At 37.0% G+C, this 24933-nt stretch overlaps 1 protein-coding gene and 1 long non-coding RNA gene across 2 annotated transcripts in view; one reads left to right on the top strand and one right to left on the bottom strand.

Moving 5' to 3' along the window:
- Positions 1 to 2124: 2124 nt before the first annotated feature.
- LOC118810232 lies at positions 2125 to 16634 on the bottom strand. Its single transcript, XR_005007408.1, has 3 exons — positions 16462 to 16634; positions 4064 to 4110; positions 2125 to 3703 (listed from the first exon to the last, which is right to left on the bottom strand). It is a non-coding gene; the product is annotated as an uncharacterized LOC118810232 (long non-coding RNA).
- Positions 16635 to 16798: 164 nt separating this feature from the next.
- The window catches only part of ppm1ba (protein phosphatase, Mg2+/Mn2+ dependent, 1Ba), a 28586-nt gene continuing 20451 nt past the window's right edge, over positions 16799 to 24933 (top strand). Inside the window, exon 1 of the mRNA XM_036573836.1 lies at positions 16799 to 17016. The gene's annotated coding sequence lies outside the window, so the exon portion shown is untranslated. The remainder of the gene's footprint in view (positions 17017 to 24933) is intronic.

The raw sequence follows: 24933 nt of genomic DNA, 5'->3' as shown, positions 1-24933 counted from the left end.
AACAATAGCCAGTTCAGGTTCTAACAAAATGTTATTTAAAAATCAAATAAAAACATAGGTGTTCTCTCACAGGCGTTTCACTGATTTCTTTTTAATAAGCCCCTTTTTTTACGTCACTGATGTGAACATGAGCCATAGTCTAACCACGTTTCAGTCAGTTGTAATCAATGGAAAGGAATCACTGTAAAACTGCAGCTTCAAATAGAACATGAAAAAAATGTTTATGTGAATTGTCGTTAGCTTAGTGCTAACATATTATTAGAGTCACATAGGGATACTAGCAGACATTACCATTATCATACATGTGCTTTTCCTTGTTTTTGACCATGTTTTGACATTTATGGCCTGAACTAAAGGCCCAGCTCCATCAGTCATAGTTTGCCATTGTGAGATACCCAGATGTAAATACCAAACGTTCCATTGTTACACCCTGGTGGGTTGTAACAGTGAGTGGGGGATCATGTAACAGTAACACAAAACATACCCACAATCTACTATCCATTAAAGAATTTATTCAGGTACATTCATTTAATTACTTCACAACTTTCTTCTCTAACTTTTAGTTACAGAGGGTGGTGGGTGTGTACCACAGTGTTACCACCTCTGCAGTTTATTTCTGAGTGGTGAAGCTTGTGTTTCTCCCCTGGTAATATTACAAGACAAAAAAAGTTCAATGGGCTATACATTCGGACTCCACAAGCACAAAAAAGACATCTGCACATTAAACGTAGTGTGGACTTATTACATATTCCAAAATGCAAATTTATGTCTTCAGAAAGGCACACACACTCACACACACACACTCACACACACACACACACTCACCCACACACACAATCACACATGCACACACTCAGGCCGGCCCTGCTCTACTGGTGTGTGCTAATTGTTAGCTCAGCGGGACGGGGAACAGTTCTGCCGTAATGTGGTGTAGAGTGCTCCCAGCCTCAGGACCCTAGAGAGTGCCCTCCAACCTCCCTGTCAGCTACTGTTAGATCACACAGCTGCGGCCACAGACTGAGACAGCTTGCACACACACATTTAAATGTCCCTCACAAATCCTTATTATGCCATATGTCCAGTTGTATGCAAAAGTGTGAAGACCCCCAGTCAAATGACGTTTTGCTGATTTTTCTAAGTGAAAATAAGTTACCACACACTCTACTGCTAACACACTTAAATAAGCATTTTCTGCAATTATTAAGTGCAAATTTCAAAGTTATTAGATTTTCAAACATATTGAAAAAAATAATAAAACACAAAATATTAAATGTGTCATAATTTTTGCACAGGCCATATTTTTTCCCCTTTATGTTAAATTCAGCAAATAAACAGTAATTGTGCGTTAAAATGTGCAGAAGTGTGTTCTCTGTAGAAGACGTGTTAACTTCAAACTTCAAATCAGCATAACATGTTATTTCACCAGGGGTGCCCAAACTTTTGCATTCGACTGCATGTCCATTAAGCTAAGTCATATAATTGCCTCCCTGCTGTAGTATGGAAACAAACATCAGATAAACACTATAAACACTATAAACACTACTGTAAGTCCAAACATCCCTGTCATAGAACAGAATGGAACAGATTGTTTGTTAATGGTGGAAAATATTTGTTTCATCCAAAAACATATGAAATGATGTCATACCAATTTCACCAGCAGTGTTTCTGAGTGGCCAGGTGAGCATGCAGTGGTGATCCATCTTGACGATGATCATAACTCAGCTGCGGTGCCTCTTTTGTCCTTCTGCATATTTAAATGACATCATTAATTATGAACAGGCTCTATCAGTAACAGAGTCATCATAACAGTCTAGTATAGGAACATCCACACACACATATACACTCAGCAATCACAGTTCAATTAGACTTCGATTCAGTGTGCCGAGACATGATTATGCAATGATTTTTGATGCATCTCTTTTTATTTTCTATAGCTTACGTTGTTTTTTCCCAGTATTTGTCATTAACAGACACCATTAGCTTAGCTGAATTTGAATGTAACGTACACTCTGAACACTTTTTATGGCTATAGGCCTGTTTTGCCATCCAAAAGCTTAAAGCTCTTAAATTCCAGGCTTATTATTCATTGACAACAGGGAAACTAATGGAGCAGAAGTGTGTAAAAAGGACAGATCTTTGTGTCACATATTGTATAAGAAACTCGTACTGTTTATTTTTTAAATGTTGGGAACTACTGCCCTGCTGAAAAAAACAGCACAGTCTAAGCTGTCTGCCAGTCTAAGCTGATTTATGCTGGTTTAGTGCTGGTCTGGTGCTGGTTTAGCTGGTCACCCCAGCATGTTTATGCTGATTGTGTGATTGGGTGGCAGGGGGGATTGCGAACACTTTGTCACGGAAAGGTGAGGATGTGAATTTATAGGGCGTTAGATTGTAAGAAGGAGGGCTTCCAGGCATGTTCCTCCCCCCAAACTTCAGTTATAACACTACTACACAAACAACCACTAAATTATAAAGGCAGAGACAAGTGTTACAGCTCTCCCTGGACTCACCTATCCTACTTTATAAAGTCTTTCAAATCAAGTTAAAATTAAATAGAAACTCAATAGAAACCTGTCTAAATGACATTTTGTGAATCAATTCAAAATCTTTTAAGAGGGAATCTCAATGCAGCTAAGAATCGATTATTATTCCCACCTCTGACACACACGTGCAAGCACACATAAATGGCGAGATAATTCCACCCCCCGCTCTCTTTCTCTCCTACAGGTCAGACCGGCCTGTATAACTAATTTAATGGCCGGCCTCATTAACCTAGTTTGCCTCGTCAGTTAGGCAAACTGGGTAAGTGCTGAATTTAGGTTTTAGCAGCATCTTCTGTGCAGAGATTAGGGACACGTTGCATCTCTGACCGTATTAAAAATAAACCATGTGCCATTTACTCCTGACTCTATATCCACATCTATAACAGTTCGCATATTTCTTTAATTACAGTGTTAAAACCGTCAGCTTTGTGTTCTGATATTCAAAACATTACAGACCCTATGCACACTTTAAATTTACACAGTTGAATGCAAAGGTTTGAACACCAAATGACATATTTTATGGGTTTTCTAAGTGAAAATAAGTTTACACATCAACTACAGAGAACAAATACAGCATTTTTTCTTCAAATTCTAGTGTGCAGTCTGTATAACAATACAAAATGTGTCATAACTTTCGCAAAGGCCACATTTTATGTTTTTCTGATATGTTAAATTCAGCAAATAAACAGTAATTCTGCAGTAAAGTGTGCAGAAGTGTGTTCTCTGTAGAGGATGTGTTAACTTATTTACACAAAATCAACAAAACATGTAATTTGACCAAGGGGTGCAACATTTTCATACGACTATATATACTGTCCTTTATTGATTTTGAGACTGCTGATTTAGATGAGCTTCCTAACACAGATATAAAATTAAAAAGAAAATGTACAGTTAATTTTAGGAGTGGGCCACTATGTGAGTCTGCCCTGCTGGTGCTCGCTCTCTCTGACTTTACACACATTCTGATTCTGTCATTCTTCGCTAAAGCCTCGACTGTCTCTGGGCTCTCTCAGATAAACAAGCCCTGCTTGTTTGCTCGTGGAAATCAATGAGCATCAAATGTCCAGGAAAGGCAGAGGTGGCCTTGTGTATGCTCGGGGGAAAGATGGCACGGCTCTCTTAAATGATTTCTTCCAGCTGAACTCCCTCCGAGAGAAACTCTGAAGATTAGAAGACAAGGGCAATGTTAGGATCCTTGTTAGTGGTTCCTCGGGGTCACCTTGGTGTGGTCTCAACCAAAGTTAAAGCAAGTTTAGATACATTAGACACTCGAATAGTGTAGTAGGTTATGTGGCTGTAGTGCACAGTCATGTATGTTAATATCTTTAAGTAAATAGCTTTGGAGACTGGATTATTAAAGTACAACTGAAAAACTTAAACACAGAAGCATCATATCTGCTTTAAAAATGTCCCTTTTACGCTTTTAGAATTTTTCACTTGATTTGAAACTACATTTCATTGCTGTCAGAACAAAAATTTGTATCTTACTTCATAAGAGGAGAATAAAAAAACATTATTACCTTTGTTAATGCCACATGATGTAAAGAGCAGCCGGCATTTTAATCTTCTGTAAAAAAAAATAAAATAAAACAACAAGAGATATAAGGTTTGTTTCTACAGCAATGACACAAACAAAGTAACTGCAGTGCTTTCACCTTATAAATGTGCTCTAAATAAGGCAATCAGTAGCCACTAGGTGGTGCTGCTATGATTCAAAACACCATTGTTCGACCGGTCTCTGGTCAGCTTTCCATTCTGTGTAGTTATATTACAGATGGGAATTTGACAATTTGACATTTTTGCACCTTTGTACCTTATTATTCAAATGGTTCTTTGAGCTCTATTAATCACTGCCTTTACTAAAGAACCCTTAAAAACCCCGTTTTTACAGGTGTACAGTCCCCAAAATGTTTTTCTGCAACTTAATAGCAGAACCATTTTAAAAAGGTTCTATAAAGAATCATTTAAAACACGTTCTCCATCATACACTCTTACAAAGATGGTTCTTCAAGGGTTCAGTGGTTCTTTTTGGAGGTTTGAGATTTAATATATATAACATTATAGATTTAATATATATATAGAGAGATATAATATATATATATATATATATATAGAGAGAGAGAGAGAGAGAGAGAGATAATATATATAATATATATATAGAGAATTAATGATCATCCATGAAAAGTGCTGAGCTCAAGGAAAGAAACCTGGATAATACTATTGTAAACAGACAATTACAGTATATTATTTAGCATTTAATAAATTCCAAAAATATTTGAAATATTGAATAAAATAGATATTGTTGTCTTTAAATGATAACATTTTATGTACATAAAGTCATTATTGTATATTCAAATGATTCCAAACATTTGAAATATGGTGTATATTTTCATTTTCATATTCATTTTGCTTTGGCTTTGCTTATACAAGAAATCTGATGCATCAAGAAAGGCTGGAAGCTCATAATAGAACCTGCACTTCCCGGCAATAGGCTGCTTGTCCTGCTGCCATCTGTCAATAACCAGAATATCCAGAGTGGTATTTTCAGATCTTAGTCACAGTTCCTATTGTAGAGACTGTTCACTCTCATTCACACTCTGAAATGTGTCTGCTCCTACCTCACTCCTGCAGAGCTGTGAACTTTATATCTTAACCGTCACTACACTGAAGTCTGCTGTGTGCTGAGTGGATTTTTCTGCACTGCATAACTTAACAGTTCCACACTGAATGTTAAATGTGTACTTTTCACATTGTGACCAAAATATAATACAACAATAAACATCTTGAACTGAATTTTGCAGTAATTGGAAATTTTATAAAGCCAGTGCCCAGTGTGAAGAGCAGTACACTGATGTTTGTATATATATTGTACTCTATATATACAATGAATTGCATATATTGTCACTATTGTTCAGAATTACTGGTCACTTAACCCTTGTGTGGTGTTCGGGTCTGTGGGACATGTTTTCAATTTTTACCAAAAGAAAAAATGATGTGATTTATTATTATTTCATATATATCCTCAGATTTCTTGGCCTTTGCTCATTTTCTGTGAAAAACATTTAAATAACACATTTTCAGTGACTTCACACTGTAAACCCCCCACACATTTATATTACACATGTGGTATTGGAGTGAACCTGTGGGGAATAAAAATGTGGCCTGCTGTTAGTGTGTGTGTGTGTGTATGTGTTTGTATATGTATACGTGTGTGTGAGGGTGGACAACATGGACAGGCTGCTGACTGGCTACAGCTGCTAAAGGAGAACGCTTGTGATATTTTACCACTTATGATATTTTAAACATCTGGTATTTTTGCATAAATTGTTATGGGCCATATTGATTAAAAAAAAACAATAATGTGGTGGGTCCACCAGACCACGAAGCAACTAAAACATACAAGGGTTAATGAAAACCAGCAAATAAAGCTGTATAAAATGTTATGGTTAAATGTTAAATGGTATGCTTAATTATTTATATGTGAAACTTATGAATTAAAAAATGTAGTTCCTTCACTTCCCGACTGCTGGGATAGAACTTGATGGCATATTATTATAAAAGTGCTTCATAATCCAACGCCATTAGGACATATAAATAAGTGTCCAATCAAAATGCACATATGCTTGGTCACCTACACAAAGTAAAAACTGCATAAATAATATATAAAATTATTGTCAGTAAGCGAGTGCTGTGGTGAAATGAGACCAAAGCAGAATTATTTAATGATTTAAACCATGTAAACCAGCATGTTTGGTCCCTATATATAGTATATATATGAGTGGATTATTATTTCTTTGAGGTTGTTTTGCTGCTAGTGTTCCAAGAGCATGTGCTAAGGTCAATGGCATAACTACCAAAAATCCAAGCGGTGTAATCATACTGTGGCCAGTACTGTGGGGGTTGGGCTCATGATGACCGAGTCTCTAACATATTTACTGGACCCCTTATATCACTATTTATACAATTATACATTAATGATTCAAAGGTAGCTGTGATAAACTACCTCAGCCATTAGTCTACATTAGTGCTTAGGAATGAGAAGCATGTGTGTCTGTAGTATTTTGTAATATTTATTTATTTATTTATTTAAATTGTTACAAAGAGAAATAACATTTATGTTTAACACTGCGTTCTTTTTTCTCACACATGCAATAAACCTGCCTACAAAAATATCATTTAAAAAATAATATTTTTTAATTAGAATATTTACAAATATTATAAAAAATATATTTAAAAATATTTTTGCAAAGATGTGCTAACCTTGATTTCCTTCTCATTTTTACATGCAAGACCCATAAATGCACACTCTAACTAGACTAGGCACAAAAACACACATGACTACTTTGCTGTACAAACCTCTGTTCCAAAAAAGTTCAGACAGTATATGAAATGCAAATAAAAACAGAAAGCAGCGATTTGCAAATGCTGTGTTTAAATGAAAAATGGTACACAGACAAGATATTTAATGTTTTACCTTAATAACTTCATTATTTTTTGAAAATCTAAATTCAAAGGTTTAACAATGTTCCTCAACAAGCGTGTGTAACAATTCTAGGTATTTCACCCTCAACAGTGCATAATATCATGAAAAGATTCAGGGAATCTGGAGAAATCTCTGTGCGTAAAGGGCAAGACCAAAAACCACAACTGAATGACCTTCAACCCTTCAGATTGCAGTGCATTAAAACCCAGCATTTTTCTGTGGTGGATATCACCACATGGTCTCAGGAATAATTTGACAAACTTTTTTCAATAAACACTTTCTGTCGTTGTATCCACAAATGCAAGTTAAGACTGTACTATGTACAGTGAAAGTTACATGTCAACAACATTCAGAAACACTGCTGACTTCTCTGGGCTTAAGATCGTCTGAAAAGTCAATCTTTCAGATTATTTATGGAAATATTGGACATGTTTTCTGGGCCAAAGAAGAAAAGGATCAACCATGTTATTTACCTGCATAAAGCTGGGGTCTGTCATGGAATGGGATGCATTAGTGCCCATGGCATAGATAACTTGCACATCTGTGAAGGCACCATTAATGATGAAAGATACAAATACATTTTGGAGCAATATGTTGCCTTCTAGATGACGTCTTTTTCATGGACTTCAACACCAAACCACATTTTGCATGTGCTACAGCAGCATAACTGTGTAATCAGAAAGTATGGGTGCTAGACTGGCCTGTCTGTCTCTGAGGTCCATGTGGAGTATTATGAAGTGCAAAATATGACAACAATGGTTCCATGGAGTTGCTTAGCTGAAGACAAATATAACAGAAAATGGCAAAAAACTCTGGAGCATTTGGTGTCTTCAGCCCCCAAATGATTTTTAAAGGTGACACCCTTTTTTGGAACATTTTGTAGGCTTCAAATTTGGAATGAACATTTATTTACCAAAAAAAAAACAAAAAACAAACATTGAATGTCATATTTTTGACATTTTTCAACTGAATACAAATCAAAGAGAATTTACTAATCACTGCTTTCCATTTTTGGTAGCATTTCATACTGTGCCAGTAATTGAGGCTTGTGTGCTGGTGCAAGTCAGCATAAGGGACTATATGGCAGTGAATGTAATGTAAAGGGCATCAGATTAAGCAGAGGGTCATTGTACAGCTGGCTAGTTCCTTTTTACTTGCACAGCATTTAGCCTGTCCGTCCCTGCTCGGATCAATAATTCAGTTTCCGGGACATTCATAGGAGCCTTCCTCTGAGTTCCTGGGAGTGGCTCAGAGAGAAGAGCAGGGTGGTGAGGAGACAGCTGTTGAGTGGGAGTAATCCCATTACACAGAGTTATATATGGCCACATTTGAAAAGAGAAAACACATATTCAATACATGAACACATGCTACAGTTTGCTAGATGACCCACATTTGATAATCAGATCTCCAAATGACTGTTTTTCACTCCTACTGTAGACAGGAGGGTAGCTTTTCTCACTGAGACACTGTGAAGTCAGATGAAAGAGGCCTTCTGGAAGCCTTGCAAACTCTCTGTTTTTACTTTTTAAGTTTGAAACTTGACTCCACCTGAAGCCAAGAGTGGATAATGCTGCAAACTCTCAAGCCACAAACTTTCAGTTTAATTTAAGAAAACATCATGGCTGTCAGGGGTATCTCACTGATGTATTCATGTTTAAATCCACTTGAAGTCAACCTGAAATAAAAAAAACCTTTTACCATGTTAGTTTATGTCCTTGGTCATATTAAGCACAATTCATCATATATCATTTAAAGATAAAATTGTTATTTTCCTGTAATCTTCGATCAAGATGTACTGACTTTTGCCCACCTCTAAAACGTTTTTTGATATTTGGCTACATCAGTATGTATCCATGGGAGTTTCACCTCCAATTCCCGCCACGTCCTCCTATCATCAACTAAAATGCTCAGCTATCTTAGGAACATTCTCTAAGAAACACGGCACAGTACAGAAAGAAAATGTGCACTGCAAACAGAAAGGGTTCAATAGTACCCAAAAAAAAGATCTTTGACATTGAATAATAGCACAACCCTTTATGATGTTCAACTGAACTATTTTTAAAAGGTTATTCAAAGAACCATATACAACATATTCTCCATTATGTAGAACAGGGGTGTCCAATCTTATCCGCAAAGGGCCGGTGTGGCTGTAGGTTTTCTTTCTAATAAAGCAGGAGCTCACATGATCAGTTGTTTAAAGCCTGAGACTGACTGATTCAACAAGAGGAATCAGGTGTGCTCTTCTCTTTTTGGAGTGAAAACCACACCAGCCCTTTGCGGATAAGACTGGAAACCCCTGATGTAGAAGAACCATTTAACCATTCAAATGGTTTTCTGAGTTGTCATGGTTCTATATACACCAGTGGTTAATTGTGTCTGTAGTGCTAGGTCTTCAGCTATAAATGTTAAAACTTAAAAAACTTAAAAAATTCCCATCTTTATAACAATCCTTTTTTCTGTGAGTGCCCTTATGAGATTTCTAATAATACAGTAACACTACATTAACTGTGATTTACATGCATTAACTGTGATTTACAGTTCATAAAAGACATTTCATTTGTTTTATTTCAAACTTGTAGCCAATTTTAAGATCTATTTTATCTTGTATGTTGCAGTTTTTGACCCTTTTAGTAAAGAGCCCTGAAATAGAACAGCTGCTGCTACATCTTTAACAACTGACTGAAACCTGGCTAGACTACAACTCATTTGCAGTCAGTGTCATATCTAGGACTTCCAGAAGGCCTAGAATGACAGTCTGTCCTCATAAAACTGATCTCACTCAATGGAAATCAAAACATGATTGGCTGATTCCACTGTTAGTTCCTTATGTTGGTAGTTTATCTAACGCATAAGGCCTTTAGTCCAACTCCTAGTCCCAGGAGGTTCCTCTCTGATCTACACATATGATATATATATATATATATATATATATATATATATATATATATATATGATATGATGTATGTGTGACGTCCATTTATCCAATGTTTCTTCTGAAATCAAAGGTATTCATAGAGATTATGCTTGCTTTGCTACAGTCTCTACTCTTCTGGGAAGGTTTTACACTAGATGTTGAATCATTGTTGTGAGGATTCAACGGCATTCAGCCACAAGAGTTTTAGTGAGGTTAGGTACTGATGATGGAGGATTAGTTCTGGATCACAAAGTCCACTCTAACTCATCCCAAACGTATTGGATGGAGCTCTATCACTCCAGAAAATGCAGCTCCACGATTCCACAACCCAATGCTATCCTCCTCCAGCTGACAGTTGGCGTTGGACATGACGAGGCTCATGTGCAGATGCTCCAGAGGGTCATGTTCTATTGTTTAGTTCTTTTTTATGGAAATTATACAAGCTGTGTGTGCACAACTGAACACCTGTGTCAGCAATGGGTGCACCTTAAAGTAGCAGAATTCACCAAGAAGGGGTGTCTACATGCTTCTGGACATAGAGCAGATAAGCATGTCCTTTACTAAAGAACCCTTGAAGAACCCTCTTTTGTGTAAAGTAAAACAGATTTAAACTTCAGAAATTTAATTTCTCTTAATGTCCAAATTGAGTACATAATAAAAATCAAAGCAATCACTTTTTGGCTAGTGAGATTTGATAAGCCTCCTACAGGTAATTATTCTAAACTTCCCTATTGGTCCTTATATAACACTCAACTCACTGTAGAGTGAGGTTTGATTCCCTGCTTGGGCAAACACACCATGCTGTACCAATATGGCTCCTTGGGTTAAGTTTCCTAATGCTACATTTGCATACCTCTGTAACACTATTCAATTTTGAGTTGCTCTCGATAAGAGCATCTGCCAAATGCTGCATATTTAATCAGGTAAAAACACCACCAACTTCTGGCAGCCTGTTTGGTAGCAAACCACTTTTCAAAAGCAAGCAAAATGTGAGCTTTTACTTTCAACACCAGAGAAAAGTGTGTAGATAAATGCATAAAATGGTCAGCAATCACTTCCATTAAAATATAGCCCAAACAACCTCCATGTGTTATGAAGGGCAGCCTTAAATTAACTCTCAGTTCAACTCACCTCCCAACATTCCATTTAAATCTATATCTGACAGACTGTCGCTTAGAATCGTGTCCTTGTTTCATTTGAAGTTATCAGTTAGCTCTTGTTTTATCACTTCAGCACGACTGACACTTTTATAACCGAAGTTGACTATGACATAATGGCGGACTCGTGAGGCTCTCTAGAATAGCAGAACGGCCCTTGGATAAGTTTAGCTTCCTCCTTTCATTTCTGAATAAGAAGATCCCGGTGTTCAGACAATCCTCCATAGTCTCCATGGTGATGAAAGGCTCTCTGCAGTCTCCATAGCAATGCTTCAGCAGCACTCATTAAGCACAGGCCAGGCTTTTTAGCTCTAGTGATGGGGTAGGCCAAGGCTAGTGCTTTAGAAAGGGCCTTTACAAGCAGTGCATGACATGGGCCCCTGTAATGTCATAAGCCCTTTACCACACCATGAAAGAGAGAGGGGGATTATTGAAAAAATACCTGCTCATGAATCTTATTTTACATTCTATAGAAATGCGAACAAGTAGCAAAAATAAAAGTTAATGTTCTGTAACGTTTAGTTTTACAACAATGCAACATTCCAAATGTATTTATTTATTTATTAAAAGTTATTCAGAACACAAATGCTGAACATTAATGGCAAGTAAGAAGCATAATAACCAACAGGATTAAAAGAGCAGATTTACAGTGTAGACTTACATGCAGACTTATATATAGATCCAGCGGCAGAATTATCAGTAAAAAATGGCCTCAGATCTATTTAGGGCGGTAGGTACATCATATTGATCAATACTTTATAATCTATGAGAGATATTTTCACAAACTACAGCATAAAAGGGTGCATTTATTGGGTCTCTAGCAATAGAAGGAGAAAACACTTGTATTAAATATTACAATTGTTCAGTTTTTCCAAAGACTATCTCGTTGTATTAGTTTGAATAGTTGACTCTTGTTTTCTGATTGGGCTGAATGATTAAATGCTGCAATCTGATTAGCTAGTTGAATCTTGCAGGATGATCGGCTAACTGAGTTGAATTTTGAAGTCTGATTAGCCTTTTGAGTGCTGCACTCTTACTGACCAGGTGGCTAGCTGCAAACTGACTAGCTAGTTGAATTTTGCCTCCACATTCATTTTCCCCAGCTGCTTATTATGATCAAGGCTGTGGAGGCAAACTCACACTGTGGGAGGAAATCAGAGCACCTGAAGGAAACCCATGTGAACACATGGAACATATAGAAATTCACCCACACGGACAAGAAGCAAACACGCTAACCACTACACCATCTTGCTGCTGGTATGCTTCCAGGTATCCATCAGTGCAAAACTAAATGTTCAGGGGGTTGATTTAAATTCAACTCCTTCTACTGCACGCCTGTTAGCTGCAGAGGGAGTCAGACCTGCTCCAGTGGCTCCCACATCACCTTATCATCTAGCATTTTCATGCTTTCTCCACCTAGACTCAATATGATGAAAACTGCTTTTATAGGCTACTTGTTTCTATCTAACCTGGGACATTGTTTAGCTGTATATTTAACTGGTAAACATAGAATTCACACTTACTTTAATCACCTTAAAATCTGTAACAGAGTTAAAGCATATAAACAACTCATAGTGAGAGCTAGCCAGGCTATAAAGCACAGCCTCCACATGACAGGGTTAGTTTTAAAATGGTGTTACAGCGAAGCTGCCCAAAGTAAACAATGAGAGCATTCCATATACATATCCCTGTATAGATATAAAACATGCAATTTTAAAATCTTTTGTCGTTATAATATATAAAAATACTAAGCAGCTAACAGATTAATAATGATATATTGTATTGATGTACAATGGGCTAAGAAGAACACTAGGGTAGCTGCGCCTAGTATAAAGGATTAGTATTGCATATTGTTTAATTAATTAGATAAACAAATATACAGTGTAGATGTATACTATGCTAAGAAGTACACATGGCTAATGGATTAATAAAGGTTTAGTGTACATCATTATATGATCAGAGCTAGAAAGGGGCCAGAACACACTGGAACGCTGATTCAGGAGTAAAAGTTGGCATGGAACAGTGTCTGTGCTCAGAATGTGAACATGTACTGAATTGTTTATCAAAATGAAAACCACACATGGTTGTTTTACACTGTTTCTAAAGTGTGTGCATAAAACAAAGTACTGTGTTACAGTCCATTAAGCCAATGGAAAGTTGTAGTGCATGATCTATCCACCCAGTTCTTATGGTAGTGCACTCTGCAGCAGGCTGTCAGAATGCAATGTTAAGTTACAAAGAAAGCATGCAATCAATAATAAGAGTGCCTGTTCACTTTATTTTCTCAAACCTTGATGCTGTCATTTGGTTTATCTTGTCCATTCAATTGTCATTAATGTTCTTAATATTCCATATATAAGCAACTGTGAGCTAAAGAGATGACATCTTCACATGAACAAGGTCATTCAGTATTTCTGTTGCAATAGTGTTTTGAAACGCGTTTCATATTTTGCCTTGCTCCTTGTAATTTGCCTTGGTGAAAAGCTTGTTTGGATTCCTACATTAGTAATATTAGTTTCAATTAAAGTTTCTATAACCTTTAGGAAATGTTTATATAGTTTTGTTTTTTGTAAATACCTTGTCTATAGCTCCGATGAACCAATACAGTAAGTTTATTTTTGTTTAATATTCAACAAGCCAGTTTTTCTTCCTTTTTCCTAACAAACTTTCCTGCTTTCCAAAGAAAGTGCATAATTTCTATTTAAGAAAAATAAATAGGTTTACAGACTGGGATTCAAGTTGCTGTTTAGTAACTCCTGATGTTCACTTAAACAAAGCTTTATGGATGATAAGGTGTTTAATGAAAATGCCCAACAATTAAAAGTACTGTTGTTGGCAACATGTAGATTTTGAGTGCTTTTATTTTTCAGCTTTAAAAAAAAGAGAAAGTGTTGGAGGGAGAGGTATGAGGAGAACTGGGGGATGACAGTAAGGCCTAAGGACTGAAAGTAATACGCAGGTGAACAGAATAATAGGAGACTGTGTTTTAGAAGCAGAATATGAAGTATCATCAAGTCTGTGTTTAAAGGGATAGTTCAGCAAAAAAAATCAAATCTTCATTATTTAAATGAATTTGACCACAATTTCAGCGCAAATGAGCCACATATGTTGGAAACTGAATATACACATGAAGCAATGTGTCAGGGGGATGCTGGACCCACTGGCATGACAGTAAGTGAGCACAACAAAGACGGAGAAAACATAAACCGAGATTATCTGGGATTCAATTGTTTGAGGCGTCGTAATTCTGTAAGAACGTACTCAGTACAGCTGTAGTTTTTTCCAATATAAAATGTAAAGTTTGCATCTGCAAGAAAAGCTGCAGTAACATACCAGACATGAACTTCTAACTATCTTACATCAAGCAAGCTTTTGGCATTATTGTACTAATGCTATGTATCTGTGTAGTGACATTTTACAATACGATTGGTTATAAAAAGAGCTTCCCAGAGAAGCTGAGTCTTTCAGATGTAAAGACAGGGGTTCACCACTCTGTGAAAGACCGCGTGGGCAAATAGTACAACAATTCAAGAATAACGTTTCTCAACACAAAATAGTAAAGAACCTGGAAATTTCACCATCTAGGTTAAAGAATATCATTAAAAGATTCAGAGAATCCAGAGAAATCTCTGTATGCAAGGGACAAGGCTAAAAACCAGTACTGGCTGGCCGTGATCTTCGGACCCTCAGGCGTTACTGCATTAAAACAGACAATAGTGGAAATCACTGCATGGGCTCAGGAACACTTCCAAAAACCACTGTCTGTGATTACAGTTCATCACTGCATTCACAAATGCAAGTTAAAACTCTACCATGCAAAGAAGAAACCATATATAAACAGGATTCAGAAACACTGCCGCCTTTTCTGGGCCTGAGCTCATTTAAGATGGACTGAGATGAAGTGGAATAGTGCCCTGTGGTCCAATGAATCAAAATTTACATTCTTTTTGGAAATCATGGAAGCTGAGTCCTAGCTGAGCTGCTAAAGAGGAGAGGAACCAGCTGGCTTGTTATCAGCGCAGAGCTCAAAAGCCAGCATCCGTGATAGTATGAGGGTGCATTAATGCACATGGCACGAGTGACTTGCACTTCTGTTACGGCACCATTAACGCTGAATGATATATACATGTTTTGTAGCAGCTTATGTTGTCACCCAGATGACGTCTTTTTCAGGGAAGACCGTACTTATTTCAGCAAGACAATGCCAAACTGCATTCTGCACATATTACAACAGCATGGCTCTGTAGTAAAAGAACCCGGGTGTTAAGCTGGCCTGCCTGCAGTCCAGACCTATCACTCATTGAAAACATTTGGTGCATTATGAATCTAAAAATACAAAAAAAAATAATGCCCTGAAAATGTTAAGGAGCTGAAATCCTATATCAAGCAAGAATAGGAAAACATTTCACTTTCAAAACTACAGCAGCTCCAGTTCTAAACTAAAGTAGCAAACCACCAAACATATATTGGCTGATTGGCTGCATTTGGGGTAAATGGAAAATCATGTAAATTAGATTTTTTTTTCACCAAACTATTCCTTTAATAAAATCAAGGGTTTTTCATGGTAGAAAAAAGGACCCCTGATGTAAAGCATTGCCAAGAACAAACTTCAGCTGTTGAATCTCCTAATTCTTTTAATGTAGGAAATGCACTAGATTTGAACATTTATTGGTGCATTTTATTTTTTAAGGAATATTTCAGCATGAAAAGGCACCAGAAACAGGAATTAGTAGCTATTCCGGCCACTTCCACCACTGCTTATAGTACACATTCAAAAAAGATGGTTCTTCAAAGCTTCTTTAGTAAAGGCAATGGCTCTATTTAGAACCAAATATAGTTCTTCTATTGTTACAAGCTTGACATCGTAACAATAGCCGAACCCATTTTGGTGCTATTTAGAACCATTTTCAAAAAGGTTCTACTTAGAAATATATACAACACATCTGAAGAACTATTTCACCATGCAAAGAACCATTTAAGCATGAAATGGTTCTATATAGAACTACTGCCTTTCCTAAAGAACCTTTGAAGAATCATCTTTTTAAGTGTTTACTCTAATAAGTACACTAGTACTATTAATAAATTATGATATAGCGTAGACCATATTAGGGTAGTGGAGCGATATATAGCCTGGATGTGTTCTATGCTAAGAGGAATATTAAGCTAATGTATTAATGATATTATCGTGAGGAATACTGGGCTGAGAGATATACTTCGCTAATGGATTAATAATGACGTAGTGTAGGTGTATACTAAGCTAAGTAGTACACTCTGTAGCCCAATATCCTCAATTTGTGTATAATTATATTGATTACGAAAGACGTTGTAGCCAGTAGCTTTTTTCATCTTGGAAATTTCGTTCACCTTCTTTGGGCCTGACATCCTCTCCTCCTGTTACTGCCCTCTGCGGTGCCGTTTCATTTGACCGACCACTGTTTAAGCCAGTGTCCCCATATGTAGCTCTCCTCAGCGCAGTGCTGTGCTCGAGGCTCCGCCCCTCACGTAGCTACTGCGAGCTGTTGGCCGTCAGTGATGGGGAGGACGTCATCTGTCCGTTAACATGTAGCTAACCGAAACGCCACATTAGCTTCCACATTTCGTCGGATTTGGCTTTCCCTGACCTACACTGCACAGAGGCGGCAGCGGGTGTCAAATATGTATGAAAAACCTCACGGTCATATCCGCTATTTGTTGAGGGTGCAGTCCGAGCTGACCGTGTGAAATCCACCGCATTAGCTAGCCTGGTAGCTAGCTGGGCTAACTAACAGCTAGCACAGCTGCGCTAGCCGTAACCGAGCGTGTCCACCATAACCAGCAAAATAATTCGATGGTTAGGGAGTGGGCTTGCCGTAGGAAAATCAAGTGGTCATCTGCCTGGTACGCGGCGTCTTGTGGAAGGATAACTGCATCCTGAGAAATGTAAGTTGCTCCTCAGTCTTCCGGCAAGCCGACAAGCTTAGCTAGCGCTAGCTAATGGGTTAGCTGTGTTTTGTAACACCTGACACTGTGGCTGCGACTAACCAGCCAGCTAACCTAGCGCCCTAGTTAAACTGGCTAACGAGCAACTAGTGACTCGCTACATATCCTAACGCTGCTTGGCTGTTTCATCATTCCCTCGAAATAACCACGCTATTCTCACTCGTCTCCAGTTCTAGACAGCGTTTTAAATTGGAGAGACTAGTTTGTTTATCACAGAGATGAACCCTAGGAAACGTGAGCTAGCTATCTCGAAGCCAGCAAGTGATGTTACTTCTACTTTTCGCCTGTCTGTTCTTTGTTACCCTATATCGGTGGTTGAACTTGACTAAAACCTGAATCACGTAGGTTTGCTAGCTCAAGGGTTTACAGCAAAATCTTGGTCTGTAAGTTCTCGCCATTAGTTACTGTTGTGTTGTGTTGTTCCCAATAATGAAAATTATTAAAAAAAGGAAAAGGAAAAAAAATATTCATCGTAGGTGTGTCTGGCACGGATTAGTGGCATATACTGTGAAACTCAGTATATCAAATGTCTTATTATTTAAGGATGTAATAGAATTAACGTAGGTTCTGTCTCTGGTTTATATGCTGTTCTTGCTAGCAGGTTGTTGGGTGTCATTAGTGCTTTACAGGTACTATTCTTTCATGATTATTTGGGCATTTATGAAAACAATTGAATGTACAAGGTACAGAAGTACTTGAAAGTGTAGAAAAGCTTCTCTGGCACTGCTTTATAGCAGCAAATCCAACATAGTTTACATTTGTAGACTAAAGTACTCCTATTGGACACTTTTATTCAGTGGGTAGATTTAATATTTTAAAAAGAATGACTGTCACATATTCATAATTTGTTGATTTTATTTCATGTATGAACAGGTTATATGGCAGGGATAAGTGTTTTTTTATCCAAGTATGTTAAACCACATTTCTGTTTGCTTGGTATAGACATATTCACCCTAACAGGTTAGAACAAACTGATGGTTTTGCTTGTGATTGGTGCTCTTTTTTCCCTCCCTTTCTAACTTGTTTTTAAGAGGATGCTACACTCTCATTACCCTAGAAAACAAAGGTATTATACTAACCTACTAGGCTTAGCGTTGTCCAAGCAGAGTGAGCCATCAAAATGAGAATGGAATAAATGACAGTGCCTACAGAGACTAATTAATGGGACGTAGCGTTATCTTTTGCTCTAGCTAAACATTCAGCCATTTAACATTTCAGATTTAAAACCGTATGAATAAAGTTGTATCCCTGGGTCCTGCTAAGAATGTTTTATTGGATTTCTTCTCTTATTATTACACCAAATGGAGTCTTACTTAGTGTATTTCTGTTTGCAAAATGGAAACTGCTATATTATGCCATCATAGATATAATGTTTATCAATCAATATCACAATTTAACAGTGTATCAGCATTTTATTGTAACTTTAAATGCGTCATTAAAGATGGGGTCGTTGGTTTCAAGCCAGACTCTTTTTTTTTTTTCCACAAACCTTGATTCCAAAAATAGTTGGGACAGTATGTGAATTGGTAATAAAAAAAGAAAGCAGTGGTTGGAAAGTTCTGGCTGACCTGTGTTACATTGAAAACATATTTTATTTATGAACTTATGAATCTATGAACTTCTTTTGTAAATATATGCTTATTTCAAATTTGAGGCTTGTCATTCCAAAAACGTTGGGATAGGTGATTCTTTACCATTGTATTACATCACCTTTCCTCTTAACAACACTTAATAATTGTTTGCGGTCTGGAGACACCGATTGATCCATTCCTTTACACAAGTCGACAGGTGCAACCATCGCAACCATGTGGCGCCTTCGTTGTCTTGTTTTGCGCTTCATAATGTGCCACACGCTTTCAATGGAAGACAGGTCTGGACTGCAGGCAGGCCAGTCTAGCACCCACACTCTTGGATTATGCAGCCATGCTGTTGTAACTTGGGCAGAATGTGGCTTGGAATTGTCGTGCTGAAATAACCGTGGATGACAAATCTGTTTTCTGGGAGGCAGCGTATTTTGCCCCAAAATGTGTATATATTTTCCAGCATTAATGGTTCCTTCATAGATGTGCAAGTTACCCATGCCATGGGCATGAATATACCCCCATACCATGAGACAGTGGCTTTTGTACATTACACTGGTAAAGGTCTGGATGGTCCTTTTCTTTGGCCTGGAGAGCACAATGTCCATTTTTTTCCGTAAACAATCTGAAAGGTTGACTCTTCAGACCACAGTACATGTTTCTGTTGTGTATGAGTCCCTTTCAGATGAGTTTGAGCCCAAAGAAGTTGGCAGCATTTTTGGATGTTGTTGACATACAATATCAGCTGTATGTAGAAAAGCATGCATTTGTGGATACAGCAGTGAACAGTATTTACTGACAATAATTTGTTAAAGTAATCCCATCCCCATCCGTCCAAGAAGCATGCCAGTTTTAAATGCAGTCCTGTCTTGGAGGTTGACAGTCACTGTTACAGAGATTTTTCCAGATTACGGGAATCTTTTGATGATACTCTGCACTGTAAAGGGTGAAATCCTTGCAATTTCACATTGAGGAATGTTGTTGTTAACCTTTTTGGATCGTTCTTTGGCGCTAGCAAGGAAGTTGACAAAGTAAAAGATTTAAATGTCTAGTATGTTTTTTTTCTGGTATTCTAGCTTGTCAGTGTTCATTTAATTGTGTTTATAACCCTATACAAATACATATTACAAATATCGAAATATCTCTGTAATACTAATCCAGGTAGATCTAGTTCCAATATTCAAATTTTATTAATATTTATGTATTGACGTAAGTATCAGCAGGTATGGACTTGAAAATATTGGCCCCTGATTCCTGTTTCATTGCATCCCAAGAAAATAATGTGCTGTAAAACCTGTGTAACCTGCCTGTAACCTTCATCTGTCCTGTGTTGAGACTGACATTTGTAGTTAAAGGCATACCAGTTTTCACACACTGTGTCAGAAAAGCAATTAAACTGTTTAATTTAGGATAGCTTTTACAGATTGCTTTGGATTTTAATATGTTAATTGCATTCATATTTTTTCTTTGCTCTTTCATTTGTTTTAATTAATGGAAAGCTCAACAGAATGATATTGCTTAAAAGCTGGATCTGATGATCTCTGCCTCATTCATCTCCCTCCAAACGGACGTATTGGCACAGAGAGAGCCGATGCTGGTTCTTAGAATAACCAAAGATGAATTTGCTAAATCAGAGTTATTAAGATGTAAAAGCCTGGTGTGTGAAATATTTTGTAATTGCAAAGAGTTTCACTATTCTTTAAAGTCTGACAGGCATGTTGTGACATAATTCCCATTATATTATGTGATATAGCCTAGATTTAATAACTGTAACCATAGTAATTTTGAATATTTGTACTGGCATGGCACCCACAGTTGTATTTGTCCAGTTTAAGTTGAAAGAATAAACAGCTGTATCTATAAAGCTGAGACCCTCGTATGTTTAACTGGCCAGCTGATTCTACTTTTGCTCTCAAATGATGTTCGATTTAGGCTAAATTCTATCATAGCTGCCAGTTGATGCTGTTCCAGCTTTGTGTGTGAGTGAGAGACTGGATTTGGTCAGTCTTAGGAAAACTGCACAACCAGTGGCATTGTGGCCATGACAAGGCATAGTTGACCTACAAGGCAGAAAAGCCTTTTGGGTGTAGAATATCTACACAGAATTCCTGTTAGGCTAGTCTAAAATGGTCAGACTACTTTTTTGTCTGTTTTGTATTCAGTATTTTTTTTTTTTGTAGCTCACCCCATTCTTTAGACTACAGTGACTGCAGGTGATATGATTAATGTAACGTACTGTGCCTGGCCTGCTTGTGGGTAGTGTTCTTTTGATGTGATACACGTTTAATGAAATTTGGTATAAATTAAATTTTATGGCCTTTTTGAAGGTATTTCAGCCTGTCACTTGAGGCAACTAGACTTTTAGCAACACTTCAGTGGAACGTGTTGCACACTGTAGTCATAATATTTGTAACATAATATTTAGTTGTATGCCTTGTATTGTAGCTGTGTGAAAAGTAAGATAAGTAAGACAAATTGGAGGTGAATCTAGAGCCTCTTAAATTGGTGTTCTTTTCTCTTTAAACTGCATGTCAGTTTCCTGGCCTAATGTTCGGTGGTTGATTAAGGCTGTGTACTGTTAGACTCTAATTCTTTCATCATGTAAGATATGTTGTGATAGATCTTATCATGATAATATTCAATAAATGTTATGATTTTAGCTTTAGGGTATATCAGCACAGGTGGCTCATACGTGATGTATAAATGGAGAAAAACTTGATAGCATGTATTGTTATGGGTGGCATATCTGAATAGTGCTTATATTTAATATTTGTATTTTTGGAAGATACTCTAATTTAAAGCATACCTAAAGCTGAAATGACAGAGGAATGCTGTTTTCTATTTGATATAAGCTTTATAACTGTTCATTGTTTCAATAACTGCCTGTCATGCTTGTTCGGTTAGTCTAGGTCTTTAAACAGTAAATGGTCTCATTGCTAATCGTGTAATTATTTGGGCTGTGTGTGGTTTTTCAGTGAGTTCTGTTTTGTGTCCAGAGTAGCGAGTAAACTGTTTAATGCAGCACACTCTAGGCTGTCTGTATTCATGAGATTAAATGAGGAGGCTGAATTGATTTGTCTTTATAGTTTCTTATGTGTGTTATTTGTTGTTATATAGTGATGTGGTTTGGTAAAGAAGAAATGGTCACTTCATAGTGTTATTGTTCCACAATCCCTTGATGTGCAAAAAAACCTCTGGTCAGATGCTAATCAAACACTGCATGTATCTGCTGAGTGGATTAGTAAATTGAGTTAGCTTGTTAACTGCTGTATCTGGAAACCCTCTGAACCCTGTGATGCTTTTCCGTTCTGTCTCTTTGTCTTTCTCTATCTGATTAATGATGGATAGAGGACATTTTTAATAGTGTTGTGCTCACTGCCTTGTGTCTGTATGATGGATACCCTTTAAATCACATTCAGATATTTTCCATTTTACTTTTTTTTTAGCTTCATATCTGAAATATAAGACATCTTAACTGCCGAGCTGGTGGAACTGTTGCAATGCTGAAAGCTTTCATGATGCTTTGGGTACTGGGTAATGGGCATGTAGACAGTGATACGCAGAAGACGTTGGGAAGATGAGCTGACTCATCAGCTCTGTTTCCATGACTTAAGCAGAAAATCTCTTATGCTAAGCTTGGACCCACATTTAGAAAGACAATAAACAATCCCAGGTTTATGGTCAGTGTGTGTGTCTGGAAGATATGGCGGCCAGGCTTGCACTAATTAGATACAGAACAAAGAGAATAGCCATTCTTTTAGAATTACAACTGAGAAAGGTCTCAAGTCCACTTGTAGACCTAAAGTGTATTGTGTGGAGGCTTAGTTGTATCCTCTGCTGGCCCACCCACTGACCATCTGATGCATTTCTCACTGTTTTCATTTTCCTACCTAAAGATTTCTAGGCACATCCCACACTGGCTGAGCTACGTGTCAACCACTAGCACTGTATGTAATATCAAAGCCTCCTGCCACATTGGCTGTCAGCCACTGTCAATGGTTTCCCCTTTTTGAATGGCAACCCAACTTATAACAATATATATTCTATTGCCGTTTTTGTTCTTTAAGATCTTACGGCTCTTCCAGCATTGAAAGTGGTACTGATAAAATACATAATATGATGTTTTAGGTTTGCGATGTAACCAAAGCTGGATTCAGTGTGGCAAGTAGAGGCCTTTTTTATGACTCCATGTTCTACCACCTTCATTTCTGAACGGTCTGAATGATGGGATTGGAGTGAAGTGTCCCATTCCACTGCAGTTTGAGAAGGTCCAGCTGGCCTGCTGAATGGTGCAAAGAAACTAGTAACCTGGCAACACTAGTTTGTTTATTTTTAGTGGGGAATCGTGTCAGATTACAGGCTTCAACATTAAGACTTGTCTGCTTGGTGAGACAAGTAGAATTTATCATCAGCGTTTATTTTTAATGTTTGTTAACAGACAAGTAACAACTTGTCATCTAAATATTGGATCTTTAAATGTGGGTTTGGAACAGCAATTTTGCATGCAAATGCAGTTCCCAGTGGATTTTTGCCAGACAAATACAATGTTTTGAATTTCTCAAAGCTAATTTGTTTAAATCACAGATCTGTAAAATAAACAGTTGTTGTGTTTATTAAGTTTACCCCAGAAACCAAAATGTAAAAAAAAAAATTTAAATATATTTTTATATTTTAATATATAAATATATTTTTATATTATTGTATTCTTGTTAACAAAGATGAGTTCTGTATTTTAAAGGGGAATTCCACTGATTTTTCAAAATAATTCAACCGTTAAGATGTCAACAAAGTCATTTAGAGCGGTTTGATTTGAAATGGTTCGTGCTAAAGAAACTTCCCAAGTTGTTCACAGTGGTGGTGATAGGAAAGAGACATTGAACAAGTTAATGCCTCTAAAAGCTCCCTCACAGAAAGTGATTAAACTAAATGATTATAAATATGTTTCTTGTTGTTTTCGATAGTTTTGAGAGAGAATTTTGGTCAGAATGTGTTTTTAAAAAGCAGTCATTATGGAGAGGTATATGTAGGGTGTTGCAAGGCAAAAAAGTCCCCAAAGAAAACAATTTTTTTAAAAGTTTTTTTTAACATTGTCAACATTATATATAAAAACTTATACCTGGTTCCTATCACCACCACTGTAAACAAATCTGAGTTGGTAGATTTCTCTACAGTAGACTGTTGTACATTAGACCACTCTGAATGACTTTTATAGCTTAACCCTTGAATTGTGCAGAAATTTAGAAAAATTGGTGGAATTCCTCTTTAATTTTCTTTCTCTCATATCTAAGATGTGCCTGTGTGCTGCTTTGAAAAGACTAAAAGATTAGTTAATTCGACAAAAATGTGTTTTAAGTAAGATTGTAACATTAAAATGCATCATATATCGTTCCAAATGAGCTTCTATACACACAGGTATCAAACCACACATTCAAAAGACTGGAGCAAATAAAGCACTCAGTTTAATACTGATTATATTACTTGGAGAATAATAAAAATAATCAGGCAGTCCCACAAATGAGGGCAGACCCTCCCTCCTCTGACAATATAGATTCCTCTTTAACTCAAAATCAAAAGCATGGAGGAAAAGAACACTTAGTTAGCGCATATTTGCTCAAGGCTAGCATATTAGCTCTTGGCTATAGGGCTTAACTATAAATTATCACACTTTCATAATATTGCATGCTCTAATAAACAGAAATCAAAATCATTACTATATTAACGTTTTAAGCTCTTCTTATTTCTGCTGCATTGAAAAATGTTCAAATCGAGGCGCCACTAATTCTTTCAAATTATGAATTTTTGTGATGCATAAAAATCCTTTTGTCATCCCTGCTGTAAATTTACACTGCGGCCTTCAGACTCTGAGTGAAAGAAGATCTCTGGCTAAAAAAGCTTTTAAATAAGGCAGAACAGGGAATGCCTTAATTAGGGATGCCACAAAATTTCAGCCTACAACAAAGTATAAATTAAAAAAAAAGTACAAATCTTCTTAATGATAACGAGCACCACAAATAGTTTTAAACAAGACTTCCTTTGCTTTCGTGCAAAGGTCATTACTGCCGCATCAAACAACAATAAAGTAATAATTTATGCAATAGTATAACAAAGGCTATGAAAAAATCCAGCAGTTAGTTTTTGGCTTTGTTTTTTCAGCTCACTGTTTCCTGAATTGCGGTTTCAGCCAAAAGAGTTTGTTTCAGTGACTTCACTAGTTCTAATGGCTGTAATCTGCATTTTAAGACTGGTGTTTCACTTACGTGTAACTTAGAATCGATGT

This window comes from Colossoma macropomum, unplaced genomic scaffold, assembly GCF_904425465.1.
Source record: "Colossoma macropomum unplaced genomic scaffold, Colossoma_macropomum, whole genome shotgun sequence".
NCBI classification, from domain to species: Eukaryota; Metazoa; Chordata; class Actinopteri; order Characiformes; family Serrasalmidae; genus Colossoma; species Colossoma macropomum.
The sequence above is the reverse complement of the archived record's forward strand: the minus strand, read 5'-3'. Positions and strand labels throughout refer to the sequence as shown.